This window comes from Patagioenas fasciata, chromosome 3 (genome assembly GCF_037038585.1).
Source record: "Patagioenas fasciata isolate bPatFas1 chromosome 3, bPatFas1.hap1, whole genome shotgun sequence".
Taxonomy (NCBI): domain Eukaryota; kingdom Metazoa; phylum Chordata; class Aves; order Columbiformes; family Columbidae; genus Patagioenas; species Patagioenas fasciata.
In genome coordinates this window covers 25,184,392-25,205,613 of record NC_092522.1, presented here as the reverse complement: position 1 = coordinate 25,205,613, position 21,222 = coordinate 25,184,392, and the positions used below count along the sequence as shown (strand labels likewise).

Genomic DNA, 21,222 nt, shown 5'->3' with positions numbered 1-21,222 from the left:
ATAACGCAGCTCCCCCAGCCAGGGACGGGAAAAACAGAAAAGCAGCAGAGAAGTGGGAAAACTGAAGTTTTACCCCCGAGCGCAGGCACCCGGGGCCGCCGCCGCCGCCACCCTCGCGGCGGGCCGGGCCGAGCCGATGCTCCGGGCCGAGCCGGTACCCCCTGCGGCGGCAACCGTGCCCGGGCTCCCGCAGCCCCCGGCCCCCGCAAGGCGCCGCTTCACTTCGCTCCCCGCCCCGCCCGCACTCACTCACTCACTCACTCACTCACTCACCGGCGCGCTCCGGCCCGGTGCGTCGCGGCCCCGCGCGGCCGCCGCTGCGTCTCGCGCCCGCTGCCCCGCAGCCGCCCACCCCGCACCCCGCGTGCCGCCCGCACCATCCTCGTTACTTTCTCTTTTGCTACCACGTAAATGTACGGCTCGGCGGGGGCGGGGCGGGCGGCGACGGGCGGCCCCGCTGGCCAATGGCCGCGCGACGCCGGGCGGCGGGGCGGGGAAGGAGGCGTGGCCGGCCCGCGGGGCTCCGGGGCGGTGATGTCATCGGCAGCCAATCGGGAGGGAGCGGCGCCGGCGCGCGCCCCGGGGGCAGCAGCTGCGCCGCGGTGACAGGCGGAGGCGGCCGGGCCGCGCGCCCCCCGCGGCAGCGCCCCCCGCAGGACGGGCTGCGCGCAGGCGGCCCCGGTGCCGGCGCTGCTGGAGCGGCCCGGAGCGCCCCGGGCGGTGATCCGGCTTGTGGGGCTGCCCGGCCGCGCAGCCGCTGCGCGAAACTGCCTGCAAAAAAACAGCAACGAAATAGCTGAACGTCCCGAATCGGTCCCTTCATCAGGGAAAGCCACAAGCACATCAGTAACCCCTGACCTGCCACACCACCGCATCAGGGGGCTGCACCTCAGAGCGGGGGCACATCACCTCCCCAGCACCACTGTCCCCCAAACTGCCTGCCGAAGACAGTGAGCTGACCGGGAGCGATTGCAGGTGCCTATGGCCCAGATGCATCATTTCCACAAGCAGAGCTATTTACACAATCTATAGGAAAGTGCCAGTGTGATGACCAACCCATCTTTGAAGTAGAGCAGGGAGACCAATGCTCCTGGAGTTTGGGGGCAGCAAGGTGGTCCTGCACATCCTCCCCAGCCCCAACAAGTAGCTCAATGATGGCATCAAATCAAGGATGCTGCTGCTCAGGTGCTTTTCCAATCAACCCTCCTCTAACAAAAACAAACCCGCACAAGGTACTTTGAAGAGAAAAACCATCAATTCCCTGCATGGCAGCTATAAAGCACAGGGAGGACAGGAGGTGCAGCTCGGAGGTGGCCAGGCTTGGAGGTCTCTGCCCACCTGGCCTCCATGTTAATGATGGATCCAGTTGCTCTGTGTTAATGCAAATTCAGATTAAATCCATCTCTTGGCATGCTGCCAGTCCACCCTGGTCCAGCAAAGACCACAAGCATTCGGATTAGACTGGACTCTCCCAGTGTAAAAAGGAAAGCAAAATACTGGCTTGAGGAGAAGATTCTTGGGACCAGTTACGAGGACAAGTATAAATCCCTTTCATTCTCTATGTCAGACCTGGACACAGTTGAAATAACGAGCTCTCACCCTTGCTATAGGCGCACTGCAAGGCAAAGGGTGAAAATTGATTTTTGGATTTATGGATTTACTCATCGAATGCTAGAAGGGTACCTGGCAGCAGCACAAACTTTTTGCACCCCTTCTTTCCCCGCTGTGACATTCATTTTAGCATTTCCTCATTCAGCAACCACAACTCAACACATACATCAATTCATCACGCATCAGTCCACCAAGCCAGAGACAGGGAAAGTGGCATGGCCAGAACAATGCATCCCACCAGGTCCTCCCTAACAGAGGGAGTGCCAGAGAGTTTCACCTACAAACGGGAACACAAACTCTTTGAGCTAGAGGAGGAAGGGTGAAGTCAGAGCAGATTAGATGTTGTCAATAGGATTAACACTGAACCTAAATAGCCCCCAAAGACTTTGGTTGTGGGGCGTACATGCAGAATTCATTTTTCAACTGGGATTTTCAAGCTGTGACTACCAATACAACCTGGACTATTACCAAAAAACAGTGTAAGATGCAGCAGCATCAGCATTCAGCAATTCAGAGTAAAAAAAAAAAATCTCATGAAAACACATAACAAGATTTCAGAAACACTAAACACTTGGGGTTTTTTTTATGAATAGTTCTAAATTAAACAGCAAGTCGAATTGTCCTCCTCACCACCATCCCTTAAACAAATCCCTTAAATGTTCCTCACAGGACAGTGACTCATCCAGCACCAACCATCTCGTGATGCCACAGTAGGGCACACATGCCGGAGAGGAAAGGGGAGCCGAGGGGATGCTTCACCTCCAGAAATCTGTTCCCACTGAGAGAAAACGTGGGCAAAGACTTGGAGCAAGTCAGTCATGTAGTGACTTCATCTTCACACTGGCAAAAACTGCAGCCTAGAGGTATCACCTTCTGAAGGCTTATAAAATGTAAGTCGGGCTTCTAATAACCCGCGTGGAATTGCTGCATTAACAGTTGCCCACCCCAACACGACAGCTAAAAGATCAATGGAGAAATGCACCAGTCTCAGAGTCTCTCCACAAACATGGTTGGGCTCCTCGGAGACATGAAATAACATGGTAATTGTTTTATGCTGTTCCTCTTTGCCCATGTTTTGCTGCGGCTGGCACCGGGCTCACCGCGGAGAAGAGGGTTAGCCTGGGCTTCCCTCAAAACCACCCTTTCAGGCCACACTTGGGCTTAAGGCAGGAGCTCTCCATGGGCTTGTGCTTGATTCACCACCCAAAACGGTCTGTGTCTGTTCCAAAACTTGGGGTTTGGTGGTTGTAGAGGTTGGGAGGTGTTGGTGCAGTGGTTTATAGCACAACTACGAATTCTGGAGCTGTTTGGTTGGGGGAAGGGTGGAGCGGTGGGGTCCGGTTCTAGACTACCAGCTGGTTCTAGATTGAGTTCTAAATTTTTTTTTTAGGTTCTAGATCAATTTAATGGTCTGGGGTGTGTTCTAGATTGAGTTCCAGCTTGCCTTATGGTTCTAGATCAGGCTCCAGGTCAGCATACAGCTCTGGAGCGGGGGTGAGTTCTGAGTTGGGGGAGGTCCTATAATCTAGCTCAGGGGATACTCCTGCTTTGGCATTTCACCAGGATCTGTGGTACTTGCTGATGACAGCAGTCTCGCTGGGTGTGTGTTTCCTAATTTTTCCTTTTTTTTTTCTTATTTGTGGCTTTTTTGAGTTGAAGATCTACAGGATGAGGACCCTGTCATCCCATCAAGAGCAGCTCTCCCAAATTGCTATCACGCTGACTCGTGCTGCCCCTGGGGTCATTCTTTTCTCTGCAGACAACATTGGAAAGCAGACGCATGGCAAGCTCCTACGGGCCGTTCCCCTTCACCCAACTGCTTGTCATGCTTGTGCTCGCAGGATTCTTGACAGCCTGGCCCAGATTCTTCTCCAACACTTCCCACATTGGCTTTGCCACCCACTCTGGCACACAGAACCACTCCAGCCAGGCCAGGTGTGGCCACGCAACTCAGAAACAGCCCCACAATTCTCAAGCACACTCAGGTACTTGCACCCCACTTACCCTCAGCCTGCTGACCCGAACGCTGAAGAAGAAACAGCTGAATCTTGCTGGCAAGTTTGAAATCTGCTGCATCACTTGCCTGCTCACTGTTCAAGCACAAGGATGTTGCAAGAGCCATTGCTGCCGCTGGCAGAGCCCTTCTGCAGCCTTGGGCTCAGGGAAGGAGCTCTCTGTGGGCTGGTGCTCAATTCACTGCCCAAAATGTCCCTTCCGACCAGAGGAGCTTGATGTGTCCTAAAGCAAATACTTCCTAAAAAACACTTCCAATCACTGATTTAGCTTCTTTTACTTTCTGACCCAATTTCTCAGTGCTAACAATGTGTGCTGAGGAAAATTTTCGTTACTTCTTTATGGAGGAGCTCACCTTGCAGAAGAGCCATGCAGAGCTTACTCGTGGTAAGCAATGCTCCCTTCTGAAGGATACACAGCCTTTGACAAGTTTCTTTAAAATACAAAGGCAGGCCAAATGTAATTTTGTCTCATATTTGACTTAACTTTCTATTTTTCTAAGAATGTTGACTGTAAGTTGCTATTCATCTCCGGTTTCAGAGGATTTCCTACAGAACTTTTACCTACTTCATCCTTAGTATATTTTATTAGCCTATGACATAAGATTGGCCTTTCTCCTGCTCTCAGAAACCACAACCCACTGTGATTTTTTTTTCCCTAAGCATATTCAATTAAAAGCTTTCTACATACTTTTGTTTTCTGTAATTCAACACCCATAAGAGACATGACTTATCTATCCCCTAACAACTAAAGTTCTATTTTCTGAAAAACACACAAGAATTCTTACTATGAAAGCTGGCAGATCTTAGTTAAATTCCCACTTCCAGCAGTAGCAGCACACAGGATTTTGACATTCATTTTCCTCAAATCCTTTTGCCATCATAGTGCACTCATTCATAGATTTGTAGAAAACCACAAGCAGACAAAGAGAAATCATCTCAGAATTGAAGCAAATCCTCACAAACTCTCACAGTATACTAACTGCATAAAATCCAATCAAACCCGTTCAACCTCACAAAAAGGGTAAAGATTGCTAAAAACACATGCTGAATATCGAACAGATGAGAAAAGGAAGCCACCAAAATTCTCACCAATAACACAGACATCCCTTAAGTGCTCTCAAACTAAAGAGTCCCTTGTTATTGAAAGGTTTCTTCTATGACCATTCTTATCTTCTGCTCTACAATCAGGAAACTCTTCTCTTGCTTGGGATTGAAAGACAAAATAATTATCTTTGCCAACACAGCCGTGTCCAGCTCCCAATTTACCAGCAGAAATGGCTGAGCGACCTTCCCAAAGCTACACAAAAACTTACACTGTGTAGCAGAAAACAGGGAAACCTGGTGAAAGCAAAGGTGAGAAGTAGCACAGTGTGTTTGAATTGCAAACCAGTATCTTGTACTTCAGCAGGTATCACATGAACTGGCTAAACACAGATCTCCCCAGGGCCAGACTGAACTTCCATGTGTTCACTAGTTAAGTTTGCCTATTTTTGTTTAAGCACTCTTTGATTCTTGATAGGTTTTAATGTATCACATCATGCCTTCATTTCTACTCATTAGGAATGTCAGTTCACTACATAGACAAAGTTGAGAAAACACCTGATTTAGTTTCTGTTAGCCTTTTGCAAGAAAAGGATACCCCTTTTTTCTTTCTTATTTTTTAAAAGATTGTTTTCAAGGCACCTTCCACAGCAAAATGTAAAATACAAACTTCTCTCTTAACCGATCCTCTAGTATGAGAGGAAATGTGACCCCTTGTTAGACAAAGAGTTCATCTTCTAACGAATGGGGTGGGCTTAAAATTGTGCACAAATTAAGTTTATACAGAAAATGAGATCCAGTAGTTAAGCATAAAGATGTATTTAAGCTCCTCCAACCATCCTGGTCAGGAACTTCAGCAAGACAGACACATATCTATGTATTTTTTACAGTCCTTTTGTCATTATCCTATTTCCCTGTTTAAGCAGTGGCTGTTTGGGTGAGCATGCAGTTAATGACCTCCCCACATAGGGAGCAGAACAGAGTCAGGTCACAAGAAGTCTTCAGGTGTGCTCCTGGTGCCCCAACAACACCAGCACACAGCAACACCAGGAGCACGTCAACAGGAAGGGACAGGCAGCACATCTGCGCCACACAGGAGGGGACATGAGGGCCACGGAGGGATGGAGTAAGAGAGTGTGAAAAGAAGGGAACAGCTTTCTGAAGGTGTTTGCTTACAAACTGTTTTCAGGCCAGACACAATCTTCATTTTCTTAGAGACTGGGTCAGGTCCCTCACTCCACCTCTCCTTAGGAAAGCCAAAGGGGAAGACACTGGTGACAGGGAGCAGAGCTGGGACACAAGAAGGCTGGAGAAAGTGCAGCTGGAGTCACTCCTACAGCTCTGTTCAGCAGTGCGGGGTCATAAAGGCTAGTCCCTCCTGGCTCCAAAAATAGATCAGGGAAGGTGAATTATTCAGATCAGCTGTATTGGAAAATAAGCGCGTGAATAATTGCTGCCCTGACAATAACTGTGAGCTGGGAAAGCTGTAGTGCTATTGACAGCCAGCCAGGCCAAATCCTGCTCTCCATCACACCCAAAACACTTTATCGATTCAGTGAGAGCAAATTCTGCCTCTTGGTGCACTGGCACAAGGTCTCCTTCCCAGAGGCAAATATCCAATTGTCCTGTCCCGGCAGCCTGGGAACTGCAGAGGGACGTGCACGGGGTAGGTGAGGGCACACTGCAGCTGACACTGTGAGACAGGGTCCTTTGAGGATCCTTCCAGGCCCCCCAGATGGGAGATGCTGTAGGTGTGCTCCTGGCAAACCTGAGCCCTGGTTCCCCCTTTGCAAGGCCAGGTATGACCAAGTCCTTTCCTAGTCATGCCAGGGAGGACAGCTGCCCGCCAGAAGTGACAGATCTTGCCTTTTGTGTGCTCACCCTCCTGTTTTTTCCTTTCTTGGGCCAGTGTAGCCCCACTATCCTGAGCTGCAAGACTGAGAATACTTTGTCTTGCATATTCTTCCCTCCAGCCCCATAAACAAAAGGGGAAGCAGGACGGTAATATGACCTTTACGGCTTATGCACACTTGGAAGCACACCAGAACAGATCTTCAGAGATGCTTGTTTCAACTGCTGCTGTAGCTGCTTCAGCAGCGACCCATGTACAACACCTCTTCAGGAAGGGCAGCTCGTGTCTTACATGAGAAGGTTCTTGTCTTCCAGAACAAGCTTTCACATCGGACCTTCCACCCAGACTGCAGTTTCGATCCTGCTTGGCTGCAAACACCAGCCAGACTCTGAAGGTCAGGGATGTGATGCCTTATCTGGTGCACAGCCGGATGAAACCCTGCTAGACAGCAGATATGTGTCCAGAGCAGAGCTGAGCTCTGATCAGCCCCACTCACTGCCATGAACGACCTAAGTACTGCAGGGGGAAAATCACAGCCCAGATAACTGGCACTAACACTCCTGGTCTACAAGCAACTATTTTACCCAGCATTTTGTGCATGTATCACCTCTTGTCACTGCTCCTGCCTCACTGCCCGCTCTGTGCTGGCCCATCCATGTGTGCAGGTATGTGGCATGGGGAGCTTATCCGACCAAAACAGGAACCAGCACAGATCCCACTTCCTCCACTTCTTCTCGCACCAGCTCAGCTCTTGCATTTGCACCAGCACTTTTGCCAAAAGTGGGCCCATGCAAAGCACCTGAGGTTCAACAAGGCCAAGTGCAAGGTCCTGAACCTGGGTTGGGGATGAAGGGATTGAGAGCAGCCCTGCCGAGAAAGACTTGGGAGTACTGGTGCATGACACATTGGACATGAGCCAGCAATGTGCACTTGTAGCCCAGAAGGCAAATCATACCTTGGGCTGCATCAAAAGGAGCGTGGCCAGTAGGTAGAGGGAGGTGACTCTGTCCCTCTGCTCTGCTCTGGTGAGACCCCACCTGGAGTCCTGCATCCAGCTCTGGAGACCCCAGTACATGAAAGACATGGACCTGTTAGAAAGGGGCCAGAGGAGGTCACCAAGATGATCAGAGAGCTGGAAGTCCTCCCCTACGAGGACAGGCTGAGTTGGGGTTGCTCAGCCTGGAGAAGGCCCTGGGGACACCTTATTGCAGCCTTTCAGTACTTAAAAAGGGGCTACGAGAAAGATGGGACAGACTTTTTAGCAGGGTCTGTTGCGACAGGAAAAGGTGTAATGATTTTAAACTAAAAGAGGGGAGATTCAGGCTGGATGTGAGGAAGAAATGTTTTACGATGAGGGTGCTGAAACACTGGCCCAGGTTGCCCAGAGAAGTGGTAGATGCCCCATATCTGGAGACATTCAAGGCCAGACTGGATGGGGCTCTGAGCAACCTGATCTGGTTGAAGATGTCCCTGCTTATGGCAGAGGGGTTGGACTAGATGAGATCTGAAGGTCCCTTCCAACCCAAACTCTTCTATCATTCTCTGGTTCTATGAAAACAGCAGTGGCAGCAGTGAGCAGCTGCTAGGGTGGACACCCCTGCCCAGGGGCACAGAGCAGAAAAGCGTCACCCACAAAGCACCACCCATGCGGGGCAACCACTGCTCTGCTCCTTTGCTCAAAGACTGCCTGAGCCTGCATCAGCCTTTCTCAGGTGTGTGAATCACATGGCTCACTCACCTGCTTCGCCAAGGATCTTTGGCTCTCCCTGTGGGGGACAAGGTGGATAGAGGATGCGCACAGGCAAGCTGCAAGGTACAGTGCATCAGTCAGTCGTCAGCAGCGCTGCACTTTGGCATTCACAGGTGTTTCGGGGAAAACTAATTGAACTATCATAAAACCACTCTGAATGTTTGTCCTAAGAGAACATACTAACTAATTTCTTTATGGCAGAGGCTTTGTATTGTAAGTTGCTGCTCCTTCAGATTAGCATTCAGTGCCAGTTTCCACCCCATTTCCGTCTGTATTAGATGGAGCTGTCAGCATCTCGCCTCCAATGAAAAGAGCATCAATATTCCTTGGCAGCAGGCAGGGGAAGCTCTGCACAAAGCTACAGTTTTAACAGTTTAATGGATGTTTAGACTTGCAAACCTGGAAACTTTTGCTCAGCCAGACTAGATGGTTAATCTCAACCACCTCCCTGCCGCTGCCAGAAGGGAAGGAGAACAGGTCCTCTTCTGACCCATGTACCTTCTAGTTGTCCACACCAATGACTGGAGAGCAAAACCTAGTTTTTTGAAGTACATTTTCAAGCAACTCCTCTCCTCCTGACTGGCCTTCAAGCTACTTCCCCTCCATGGGATAAACGGCCTCTTCCTCAGCTTGATTACAGCAATCCTAAAATTGGAACTGAGAAGTTAACAGGAAGAAAGAGCTGGGATCTTACTGAGACAACTCCATTTCTGTCATGTTGACTGAAATAGGCAGTTGGCCGTGTTCTACTTACGACAACCACAGAGCAAACCACAGTTCGCTTTATCACCAGCATGGGGTGAGCAAGTACAGCAGGGGCTCCCCAGCATCCTCCACCTGCTTCACAAATCCTGCCTCCCACCATGGTGGAGTGACCAGGGGTCACCCCTGTGCAACCAAAGACAGGGAAAGTGGAATTCATATGAATGGACTCCGAATTTTCATCTCGCTAGTCAACAAGCAAAGTGCTCTGGGTCACAGGACGAGCTTGTCTCCCTCCTCCTCCACTTCCCTGAGGTGGTGAGCAATAATTACACTCACCTTCTTCCTCACGCTGATATGACAAGCCAGTTTAACTACAGAGGGTTCTTCCCTTGTCAGTCTAATGTACCAAAGGCCAGTGAGCTCCATACAGCTTTATGCAGCTTCCTTTGAAGAGATTTTCCCTTTGAAAAGGATGACAGTTTAATGAAAAGCATCTCCTCCCTCCACAGAGCCACCCTTCCACCAGAGAAACACTAGTTGCTTCCTTCTGCTCTCACAGCTGCCCGATGAGTCCTACAACACACACCTGCAATCCCCCTTGATTTTGATCACGATGCCAGGGCCACCGGGGCTTCCCAGGGTGGGTACAAAAGGCCAAGCCTCCTCTAATCCCTGCAGGTGAGGTGATGTGGGACACCAGCTGGTGCCATGTTCTTTCCTTGGGAGGTCACCCATGCTTTTAGTTTAGCGTGATGTGCTGCCCTTGATGAGCCTCCAAGAAGGACACTGTTCCAATGGGAACAGCATGTTCTCTTGCCATGGTTCAGGTGCTCCCTCTTCCTTTGTGTGGTAACTATACTAAAGCCACCAGGAGATGAGAGAAGGACACTGAGGGTTAAAGATGGTAGAAGAGAACTACAGATCAATTTGGCTCTTACCGAGGGAGCCTGCCTCTGTGCTTCATGCTTGTGACCAAACTTTGAGCAGGCAGACTTTGGTCTCGTCACATAAATCAGTGCAGGTCATCCAGGTAACAGGGAAGTGAGATAGTATAATCAGCTCATCAGTATAATCGATGCTTGCAACTGAAAAACTTTAAAGCAAATCCTGCTCAGTTGACTCATGGGATTGAGGGACCTCCTAAAGGACTTCTACCACTCTTGGTAGAAGGAAAACAACATGATGTAATCGAGGGAGAAGGGGAAGCTGGCTCCCTCCTGCGCGCTTGTGAGACTACAGCAAGCAGTATTTGGCTGTAAATACAGATCTTGTGCAAAATGCTAATTATTTCTTAGAAGGTAGGTTACCCATGCTTGGATTAGGCTGGCTGCCCTTAATCAAAGTGCCCTTCTCTTATATAGCAAAGTACAAAAAATAAAACCAAGTTTGTTTGGGGTTAATATTAATGTCCCAGGCATGTGTTACAACTTCTCCTTTCCCACACTGATGATCCTGCAGCTGATGGATTGTGAAACCTCACACAGCAGATGTCAGCAGTCGAGATTACACACTACAGGCTTGGTTCCCCAGCCCACTGAGGATTATCACCACACCTACCATCTACTTGTGTACCTCCTCAAGAGATTAATTTCTTGATTGCATCAATCATCATTTTTCCCCCTGCTACCCACTGAAAGCAGTTTGGTGTGCAGCCAGCAGCTGACCTGTCCTTTTTCTTACTCCAGCCCAATTCCTGCAGTTGTCCTGACATCTACTGAGCTCCTTCAGTCTTTTTAAGTATCCCATTCTCATTAGGCAGCCATGTGGCTACTCCTGAGCTGGCTATACAATCCCTACCAGCAAGAAGCAGGCCTGGCTCCAGATCCCTGGGGCACTTCGCCCTGCAGCAGGTGCAATGCATGGGAAAGACATCTCCTAGTAAGACGTTCACATCATTGCTTTGGGTTACACAGTTTTGCTCTGCCTGTGGTAGTGTCACAAGGAGCACAGCTGTAGCTACACTTCAGGGTCTGCTGGTGGTTTTGGTCAGCTCAGCCCTTGTTTCTCTATTCAGCAGCAAACTGCAGATATCAGGAATTGGATGGGCAAGCGCTAATCACAGCCCCCTTCGCTTTCTCAAAGCAGCACATGAACTGGTACATGCGGTGGTGTTCAGGAGGTGTGGGACTGGCTGTCACTACTGTAAAAGTCATTGGCATGCAACACTGTATTGCTCCATTACTCTACCTTTTGCAGGTGGTATCTGTAATTCATGGGTAATCCTTTTAGCTCTGGCTGGATAGAATCACTACAGATGAGAACGGTCGTAGTGCCAGTCCTGCACAGCCAAGTCAGTGCTGCTCATACCACCCACCCACATGGCAACAACTGCACCAGCTGGGCCTCCTTCCTCACCCCAGAGAACATTTAGAGTGACCTCATAGTAATGGGACCTTGTGCGCCCTCAGAACCTTGTCGGCACATTGACATGCCACCTGTATGAGGACTGGGCACTTTGCAAGCCAGTAAGATGGTGCCACATCCAGAAGTGACCCTCCAAAGTGACCATCTGAGTGGTAAGATCCTGTCCAAGCAGTGAGGAGGAATAGTGGCTTACACATCCCAGGTAACTAGAAAACAGATTGTTTAGGACATAAAAGGGTGAGGAGCAGACGCAGAAGGAAGAATCCAGGGCATATGTCTCTCAGCCCCAAGATCAAACCAGTGAGAGCATGCTAGGACATGCGGCAGAATTTCAGCTTTATATGAAGCCTGCATCAGCAGCAACACACTGAGATGGGCTGATGGCAGTAACAATACCTATGTGTTTATCACCATTGTTTCCAAGTTCTGCTTTTTTTTTCCTAGAGCCCTGCTAAATTTTGCTTTTATAAACATGCTCAAAGAACACTGCTTCCCCTCCTTCTCCTTCAAAATAAGGCCATTAATTACACAGATCTAATAATAAAGATACAGTAAACTTGCAGGACTTTGTTATTTATGAGGTGGTGACTCAGCCTAAAGAAGGTGCAGAAGCCACTGTAAGCAGCTGTAACCTAGCAGAAGAGAAAGGACTCAATGGCAAATTGAGTAAAAGAATCACCTGTACATCAGGACAGAGCACTGTGCAAATACCTCCAAGCTGTGCCAATCATTTGTGCTGCATCAGACAAATCAAGCAGATTTCCTCAAAAACAAAAAGGACTTTTCCTAGCTGAGCGAGTGCATTTACTATTAGTCTGATTAAAGTACTTTTCAAATATGACTAATCCCATCTGGCCAGCAAGAAACAACAGCTTTTTTTCCCCATCAAATGAAGCAGTACTACAGCAAACACTGTCACTCCAGATACCACATGGGTCTGCTCTGAGTCCTGTCAAGGGACTTTCATTCAGGATTTCAGTCCTCTTCCTTTCTAGGCAGCCATGCCATCCAGATGAGGCACCCAAACCACCCGGATGAGGCACCTGACCATTGCTGCCTAAATTAAACACTGCCCCCGCATCACTCCCGTGCTCTGAGTCACCCCACTGTTCACCACTTATCACTGGAGATCTAAGAGGAGATGCCAAGGTCAACAGTGTGAGTAATTACTCACTTTTAATCGAAGGAGTGTAAGAAATAAAAAAGTGATGATATAATGAAGTGCAAGATTCTTTCTTGATGAGTGTTAATTAAGTCAGGGTCACACAGCCCCTGTGGGAGCTGTGAGTAGATCATGGTCTTCAGGTGGGACAACAGACATGGGTCTGCTGGGCTTGTGGCCATTATGGGATTAATGTTCAGCAAGGGGCAGCTACTATCCCTGCACTCATTGTGCGAGAGAAAACCCTCTCTCACCATCTCCCTGATCCCTTTTGGCTCTCCCCCTTCCCAAAGAGGGGATTACACCCTTCATCTGGTGTAAGATATCCTGGTTCCCCTCTGCATCCCAACCCTGTTCTACTTCACTGCTTGGCTGGGGAAAAGCTGTGGTCAGGCACGCATGGTGTTTAGGAAACACCACAGAAAATCACTAAGGAAGAACGCTTTTTCCAGTAGGTATTTCCAGAGGCATTGCAGGAGACGTACGCGTTGACAACAGTGGCTACCAGATCCCTGTGCGTCTCTACAGGCACAACACATCTTCAGGAAGATTTATTTTCTCTGTTTCTTTACTTCCTACAGTGCAGAACGGCCTCTTCAGAAATAAGCACTCCAAAGGGACTTTTCCCATTCTGTTACTGAAGACGTACTTCCCTGGCCACATAGGCAGCCTTACACCACAACTCAGCAACTATTAGCAGGAGCAGCACTGCCCAGGGGCTGCTGGAGGACAGAGAGGGGTGGGAACTGGACTTTCATTACCCTTTTAAGGGCACAGATCATCAACTGAAGAGGTTCTGGAAATGAAAATGTGAAGGATTGTAACCTATGGTTTGCACTATTAAAACAAAACAAAACCAAACAAACAAACAAGCCCTAAAAATTATTTCAAGCATCATGGCCAAACAGGGGCCAGCTCATGTCACAGCTCAGCCTGGCTGCATGTCCAGCAGCAGTGGGAACAGCTGAAAACTGCAGTGAGCTTGTGTGCTGTTCTCACTGGCACACGTGGAGAAGTTCTGGGGGTGTTATACCCCTAGCCATACAGCAGCCTGCCCATTTTGAGGACAGAGAACATGCTCTGGGTCCACACCTGGATAATTTCCCTTTTAGCTCTGTGCCCCGTACCTGCAAACTGCATGTGTAAGTCTGTGCCTGCTGCTAACAGATGGGGGGAAATCCATTCACTATAAATTTTGCCCAAAACAGTGAACCTACGCTATAAAAATCATACCTTGTGTGTGTGTGTGTGTGTGTGTGTGTGTGTGTGTGTGTGTGTGTGTGTGTGTGTGTGTGTGTTCAGTGTTAAGAGACGGGCAACTCAATGTTAGTTTTTAGCCCCAAACTAATTTCAATGGCTGAACCATAAGCGCTCAAACAAGAGGGTAATGGAAATCACCACAAGCCTTTATCTGCAGCAGCTCTGCCAGCTGCTGCTGGGATGCTGTTCCTCACTTCTAACCTTTTTTTTCTCAAAAGAGTCTTTGCCTGTCGCCTGGTTATCTGCAGGATGAGCAGAACAGGAACTGAGAAATGCGCAGCAAAATTGTTTCAGACCCATGGAGGCTCTGATAACGAATCATCAAAGCTTCTTCCCTGCCAGGGAATACATTTCCAATGCCAAGCACACCCTCAGCACTGCCTCTCTTCTGCCCTCGTCCTCCCACCACTCCCTGGCCAGGGCATCAGGACAAGAAGAGAAGAGGGGTCCTGCAGTTCTCAGGTATCCTATTTTTTGTCCTGTCCACTGACTGGCCCCCTCCTGACTCTTGGATCTCACCTTCATTCCCAGGAGAGGCTGAGATAGGGTGCCTGTGGCAGAGACAAACTCTATTCCTGGTGAAGGAAATAGCGATGTTCCCACCTATAGGTTTGTAACAAAATCAGCACCCCTTTGGCTTTTGATTTAGATACAACCCACGTCTGACTGTGCCGCATGTGATCAGTACTAATTGTAAATGCCACAGGAGTGAGCAATGTCCTATACAGAGCGCAAACACAAACAGTTAACGCTCAATACACAAATAAGGAATTGCTTCACCAGGCAAAGGATGTATGCAACGGCCATGACGGATGATAAACAACAGGACTCTTCATCTGTTCCATTCGTCACTGCAAATGTAAGTCATCTCTCATCCACAGCCTTTCTTAAAAGACTGCATTGTATTATAGAATTATACATCCTTTCAAAAGAGAAGAAATAAAAGCTTAGGAGGACAGTTGTATGATCTTACAGATATTTCATTCACGACTAAAGTTCTTCTGCCAAACTTTCCATAAATAAAACGTCAGCTTGGGCTCAGGAGTGCGATGGGGGCTTCCAAGCATTCTGTCCTCCTGGCTGGATCGATGTCCTGCAGCCTGGCCTGCCGGGGAACAGCAGGGACCTCGAGCCAGCGCTCAGGGGCCTGGGATATGTACATTCCACTACGGTATTCCAAAGAAATATGTATATCAGGAAGCGCTCAGAAATTTTAGTTTAAACTGTGAACTCTGGTGTGAGGATCTCACACCGTGCACAGTTGGGGAGGGAGACAGGAAAGGAAGGGAAAAGGAGGTTGTTCTAACCAGATTGCTTGTTCAGCCCATTACAAAGAAAAGGTTTTGCAAAACTCAAACCTAGCTCAGTGTGGGATTCAGGAACATGCATGGGTAAGCAGCTGGGAGGCTTTGTTTTGATTTTTTTCCTTGATATTGCTGTCTTCATTGCTACATTTGCTGAGGTCAGTATATAAAATGAAGCCTGCAAGCAAAAAGGTGATAAAACATAACTTTTCTCCTTGAAAATGTCATGACTTCAGACTTTTCAGCCATAAAACTTAGTGAGGTCTTAACAACTATGTATATTAAATAGTTTCAATTGTACATAGTGTGCATAGGTATATTTACACACACAAAATGCTTTTGGTGATTTCCTTCCATGCTAAACAAACAAATTGGCATTGCAGGTGATCCCAGTGACCCACCTACTGTGATTATTGACCCTCCGAGAGCAAAGAGATTCAGCAAAAGACGGAATGAACCCCTCAGTGGACAACTTAGGAACAGCCACGATATCCAAGCCTTGGCAAATTCTCCTGAAGTCGAGACTCATTAGTGCTTTCCATTTCTTCTAGCAGAGTTGTTAGGATCAGCCTCATTAGACCTCTAAGCGTTTCATTCACTTTCTTAATCCCACTTGACTCTTGACCTCGACACTCTCTCTGAAAGGAATTTCCACGTGTTAATTACGCCTTGTGTAAAACAGAGCGTTATTACTCCTCACACATTTGCTGCCTCCTAATTTCTCTGGGATGCTCCCACACTGTGAGGAGCACCGTAAAAATTTGGTGATGTAACTTCCTCAATTCACGTGCTAGTTAGCTGAGCGAAAAGAGCCGTGATAATCTCAGGTGGTTTCAGTGAGCTGTTCGCTAATCTTTTGGCCTGATCTTTCCCATCATGGGAGCCTTCCTGCTCCTCTGAGATTTTATTCCGTTGCTAATGAAAAAAATGCCCAGGAGAAGAGTCACGTTCGGGTTTGAACAATGAGCTCACTCATCTTTATCAAGGGACAACGTTATGCAATTTGCAAATGTTCACAACGGTCGTGAGTGGAGTGGATCAGTCATGGTCACACGTTCGCAGTACAGGAAACACTTTACAGAAAAAACAGTCATTATCAAGCTATGGAAAAGCGAAACAAAAGGTGATTCAGGAGTTTTAATCATTTAGAAATCTAAACTGACACCAAGGTCGCAACTGCACCGGAAAGGTGGCGCAGCGCATAAAAAAAGTAAGTGAATACTTTGAGTGACCACCTCCAGCCTGCATGTAGCTCACAGCCAGCCAGGCCATAGGGAAAGGATTTTCTTTTCCAAGAAAATCACACATAACCCTCGCGGGGTGGGAGAAGAGAGGTTCTGCTGAAATGCCACCACCAAAGGAGGATATAGCACCTACCCAAGGGTCTCAGGGTGCCGCAGTTTAACAGCAGTCAGGTGGATGTGCTATAAAACACGGCCATACCCTATGGATGCTGCAGTCTCCTCTGGGACTTGAGAGATATAGAGAACAAGATTCTTTGGGCTGGAAAACACGTTCCTGGTGGTGCAGCACCGCAGCTCCATAACCCCTTGAGCCTGCTGCTTAGAGAAAGGATCTGAGCACACGGTCTGCATAAACATACATTCTCAGGCAGCATATGGGTCTCTCAACTTTTCAGCTGAGACCTATGTGATTAAATCAGTCAGTTGATTTATGTTTTCCTCTTAAAACACCTCTTTGTTGGCAGAAAAACAAAGGATTCATACACTTACTCTGTGCCAGTGGACATTTCTCCAGGCTTGCAGGCTCTAGGAGTCGAACTGATACCAGAGAACAGTGACCACTGAGGGTGTAAAGCCAGGCACTGGTGTTCCAGGTCCTGCAGAGTCAGAGGAGCACAATAACCCATCAGTAATGCAGTATTGCACACCTACCATACAGCAGGAAGACAATGGACAGCATTTCTTGGGACAGCTATAGGCAAGCATTGCCAAATGTCTCAGGCTGCTCCTTTCTGCACAGATATCAGGAGCTAAATATTACAGTTAAAATAATAAATATTTACATTTAAAAGCCTTTTTGCCTCCCAGTTCCCTTGGTGCGTCATTTTGCATAGCCCCGTGGAGCATTAAATCCAGTTCTATATAGCCACACGCAAAATAGTAAGCATCACTGGCTGCCTGAAAGTTGACATGATATTACAAGATTACATGATATTACAAGAGATACCCATATATAGTAAAATACTCATTCTCCCCTAATATATATACTTTTCATAAATCAGTACACTAAAAATTACAACAACTCAAGATATAATGAACTATGTTAGACTCATCCAAGCCAGCTTAGTCATCACACATATCCCATTTTGAAAAACTGGTATGAGTAATTCTGAGTGGAAACCTGAAAAAAATGAGTAACCGAGGCCAACGGTAATGAGGCCAATGTCCTCTGTCACAGAACAGCTCAAATAACAAGAAGAGAGTTTTGCCTTTTTATGCCACTTGGGACTCATGCCCTTAATTACCAAGGGGTAGTGGAAGCTATAGAGAAATCTCTTCACTAATCCCACAGAAGGACAGATATTCTGCCATTACTACCAAACCCAGTAGTAACTACCTCTACTGATCAAAGGCTTGAAGTGCATGCTTCAAGGATTTCTGATGGACCAAATGTTTAACATTTTGTTGCTTCAGTCCTTCTGCTGATCCAGGCTCGCCTGCTGAAGCTGACGACAAAGCCATTGCCTTCAGCTTATGTGTGCTGTTAATATATGCTCAGGAGATGCGTATCCTGACCAAAAAAGACCTGGAGAATAATGACAAGGATTATTCAATGGTGCATTAGTGGTGCACAGCGTTCAAGAATCTGTATTCCAGGTTTGGCAAAGCAATAAACATCCTGGCCCTACTGAAGATCCCACAGATCTGCCACCACTCTCCAACTGAATGGAAGAACTGAACATCATGCAGGAGGAAGGCAAGAAGAAAATTTTACTAAGTGTCATGCTGGAAGAGTGCTATGTCAAAACCCTGGCTACAATCCTGACTTTCAAATGATACTTTTGTTGGCCCTGAAGTGTGGCCTGCATGACTGTTCTCCCATTTACCGGTATGTCAGGAGAAGCAGTGCCCTACTGGGAGATGGAGGATGGAAAATGACTGAAAAACCTTCTAAAATCACTCTTTGTACACAGATACACCGCATGGATGCACATAAACTAACGGGGTGGATGGCTGAGGCTTTTGTTCTTTTTTTCTTTTTTTAATTGCAAAGTTTCCTTGAGTGCTTGAAGCTCAAAATGGACAAACACTCATCTCACATTTTCCACCAAATCTCCCTCCACCTCCCACACGCAGCTGGCCAATACAGACTTTTCAGACTCATGGAGGTCCCTGTTGTGCCGAGACCCAGTGCAAGGTCTACGTGGTTCCTCTGTCCCACCTAAGCTTTCAGCTACAGCTAACGTGAATCTGAAAGCGTGACAAGGGCTCCCAGTCACCCAAAGAAGTGAGCTTTACCTGCAACCACTGCCACAGTAAATCCTTATCTGGGAGATACAAATAAAACTGCCTACAAAGAAGAATTTTTCTCGTTCTTCCTCATACCTCACACACCAGACGTGCAAGAGATGTGCGGCACTTGCATCAGGCAGGCTCTTGCCACATTGTCCTCCTTCTATTCCGAGCCCCGTCTGGAGCAAAACTCCTGCCACTCCCGCAACACCTTGTGATGGCTCACGGTCATGGGACACCTCGTGCCTGAGCTGCCCTGGCCTGAACGGTCACCTCAGGGAAGGTTCACCTTTGGAGAGGAACAACCTTCCAGGCCATCACACGTACTCCACGCTAGAGAAGGAGTCCAGTTAGTCAAGAAAGCAAGTGGGAGGTGGGAGGGACACACAGACACATCTCTCATTATGCTTTCCGTAGCAAGTTTGTTAGCTCCCTAGCTCAGCTGACCGTCTCCAAGGCAGGTCTTTGGAGCAGCATAAACAGGGGTGGCTGCATTTGCAGGCAAAGGCTCCGCACCCATTTACCTTCTGGTGAGGATCTGACACCTTTCTATTTGTCCACATCAAGGTCTTTGTTTTCACACACAGCATTTCTACACCAGCACTTCACTCACCATCTTCATGCCAGCACTCAGCAGTCATGAGCAAGCACACCAAACAAGAGGGCAATAAAGGAATAAATCACAAAGGAGAAATAAGAAAAAAACATTCCCCACATACTACGCGTGTGGCTTTATGCAATCAACACACCTCTGAATCCAAAATGCTCGCTTTTTCCTGCAATGCCTTGTGATACACGGGTCAGGCAACGCATGGTCCGCTTGGGACCATCCTGCTTGGAAAATCCCTGGTACTTGCAGATGAACTTCACCTCTGGAAGCCCCCTGCTTGTTGTGGCTCAATTCCTTTTGTCTGTGGACAAAACCCAAACTGTGCTTTACTCTCCCACATGGCTACTGTGAGGCCAGTCTTGCATGAGCAACGTTTGGAAAGGAGAGGAGACCGAGGTTATTTTTGGCTACTCAGCTAAAGAAAGAAGCACAGGCTGAGGAAGATAGGGAAGAATTAGACATGCCTGAGTTGGCATGTGCTTGTCCTACCAGGGGCAGGGAGAAGATCAGATGGAAGAAGAAGCAGGCGGGAACATGGCATGCATCAGACCCAGCTCTTCCCATGCTCCCAACCCACCTGCCACCTGAGTCGGGCATGGGGATGTATCCTGCCCATGGGGACCACACTAAGTGCTCTGCTATGGAGAGGAGGCCTTAACCAGCACAGTGCTGGTGGGATCATTCCCTCATTCCATGGGATTTGCTGGAAGGAGCAGCCCAGCAGGCCTGGGATGACCAAGTCCCTCCTGGGTGACCTGGTAGCTGTGGCCACCAAGTGAATGCCATGGCCATTCACAGACTGCACCAGTTTTAAAAACTAGTAGCAAACCTCAGGGACAGCTGCAGACTCTGACAAATGCCCCTCTCCCCTGTGCCAAGCAGATCTTGGCACAAAAAAAAGAGTTTGGCCCGATAAACTGAGGGCTTCCCTTCAACTAAATCAATGCTGGCGGCCACAACGAGCGTGTTTGAGGGCAGACACGTGGCTGGCACCACGCAGCACTGATGTGCTGGCCTTCAGCAGCAAGGAGAGCTGCCTCCCCCTCTCACAAAGGGTTAAAGTGATGTGATCTCATGCATGGAGGGGAGGCCCGGCATGATGTCAAAAAGCAGGTCCCCATCACCAGCCTGAAGTTGCCCCACATGAGGGACTCAACTCCTCCTTGGCCAAGTTGCTACAGAAGTAGATCCACAGGAAGCTTTCCATCACAGCTCCTAGCAGGATATAAGGAGAGCAATTTTCACTTAGGACAACAATGGCCATGACTCATTTGCCAAAACTGGAAGAGCAGTGACATTTCTGCGGTCCACTACGAGGAGCTGTACCACAGGCTCTTCTCTTGGTATCTCATCAGAACTGGAAACTGAAAAAAACTTGAAATATCCCAACAATTGTTGCCTCACAGCCATGTGCAGTCACATCCACAGACCCAAGGGCTCACAAACTGCTGAGGTCAGGCTAAGAGTCTCCCTCCAAATCCTGGGGAGAAAGGCTGAGCAAGAACCCAAATTGCTGGGACCTTCCCAGTGGCCTTGCTGTGTGATGAAGCAAATGTAGCCTCCTCAAGGACTACAGGATGCTGCCACAATTTGTACTTCGTCTGCCACTCTCCAAGCTCTTTCTAAGCCTCAACTCCTTGAGCTATCTAATATTTTGATAAGATAGGCTAGTACAACCATTCCCACCTTCAAGGGGGAGAAAAAAGGACAAAAAAGGGGAACACTAGTCCATGAGAGCAGAAATGGGTCTCGGCAGGCCTGAGTTAGACCTTAGACTTGCCTTAGCAGCAAGTCCAGCCTTCCTCTCTTCTCTGGTGCTTCCTACAGGTCTGAGCTTGGATGTCTGAAGGCAAGCAAAAATGAAAGGAGGTTGTGGCCCTGTAACTCAAGCAGAAAGAGGAAGCTAACACTCAACAGACAAAGCTTTTATTAAAGAAGTTCTAAGTCTGACCAAATTCTGCATCATATGCGTCCCTGAATAGCACCATTTCCTTTAACAGAACTCTATCATGCATGAAATAATACTGACAGTTTTATGTGACTGATGCTGGGGAAACACTAAGATTAAGCAG

At 48.1% G+C, this 21,222-nt stretch overlaps 1 protein-coding gene across 2 annotated transcripts in view; it reads right to left on the bottom strand.

Moving 5' to 3' along the window:
• The window catches only part of DUSP10 (dual specificity phosphatase 10), a 44,689-nt gene extending 27,798 nt beyond the window's left edge, over nucleotides 1–16,891 (bottom strand). Inside the window, exon 1 of one of the 2 annotated variants that reach the window (XM_065835625.2) lies at nucleotides 16,798–16,891. The gene's annotated coding sequence lies outside the window, so the exon portion shown is untranslated. Of the gene's footprint in view, nucleotides 1–273; nucleotides 386–16,797 lie in introns of those variants that run through there. The other variant, XM_065835623.2, reaches the window with a different exon arrangement.
• Nucleotides 16,892–21,222: the final 4,331 nt, after the last annotated feature.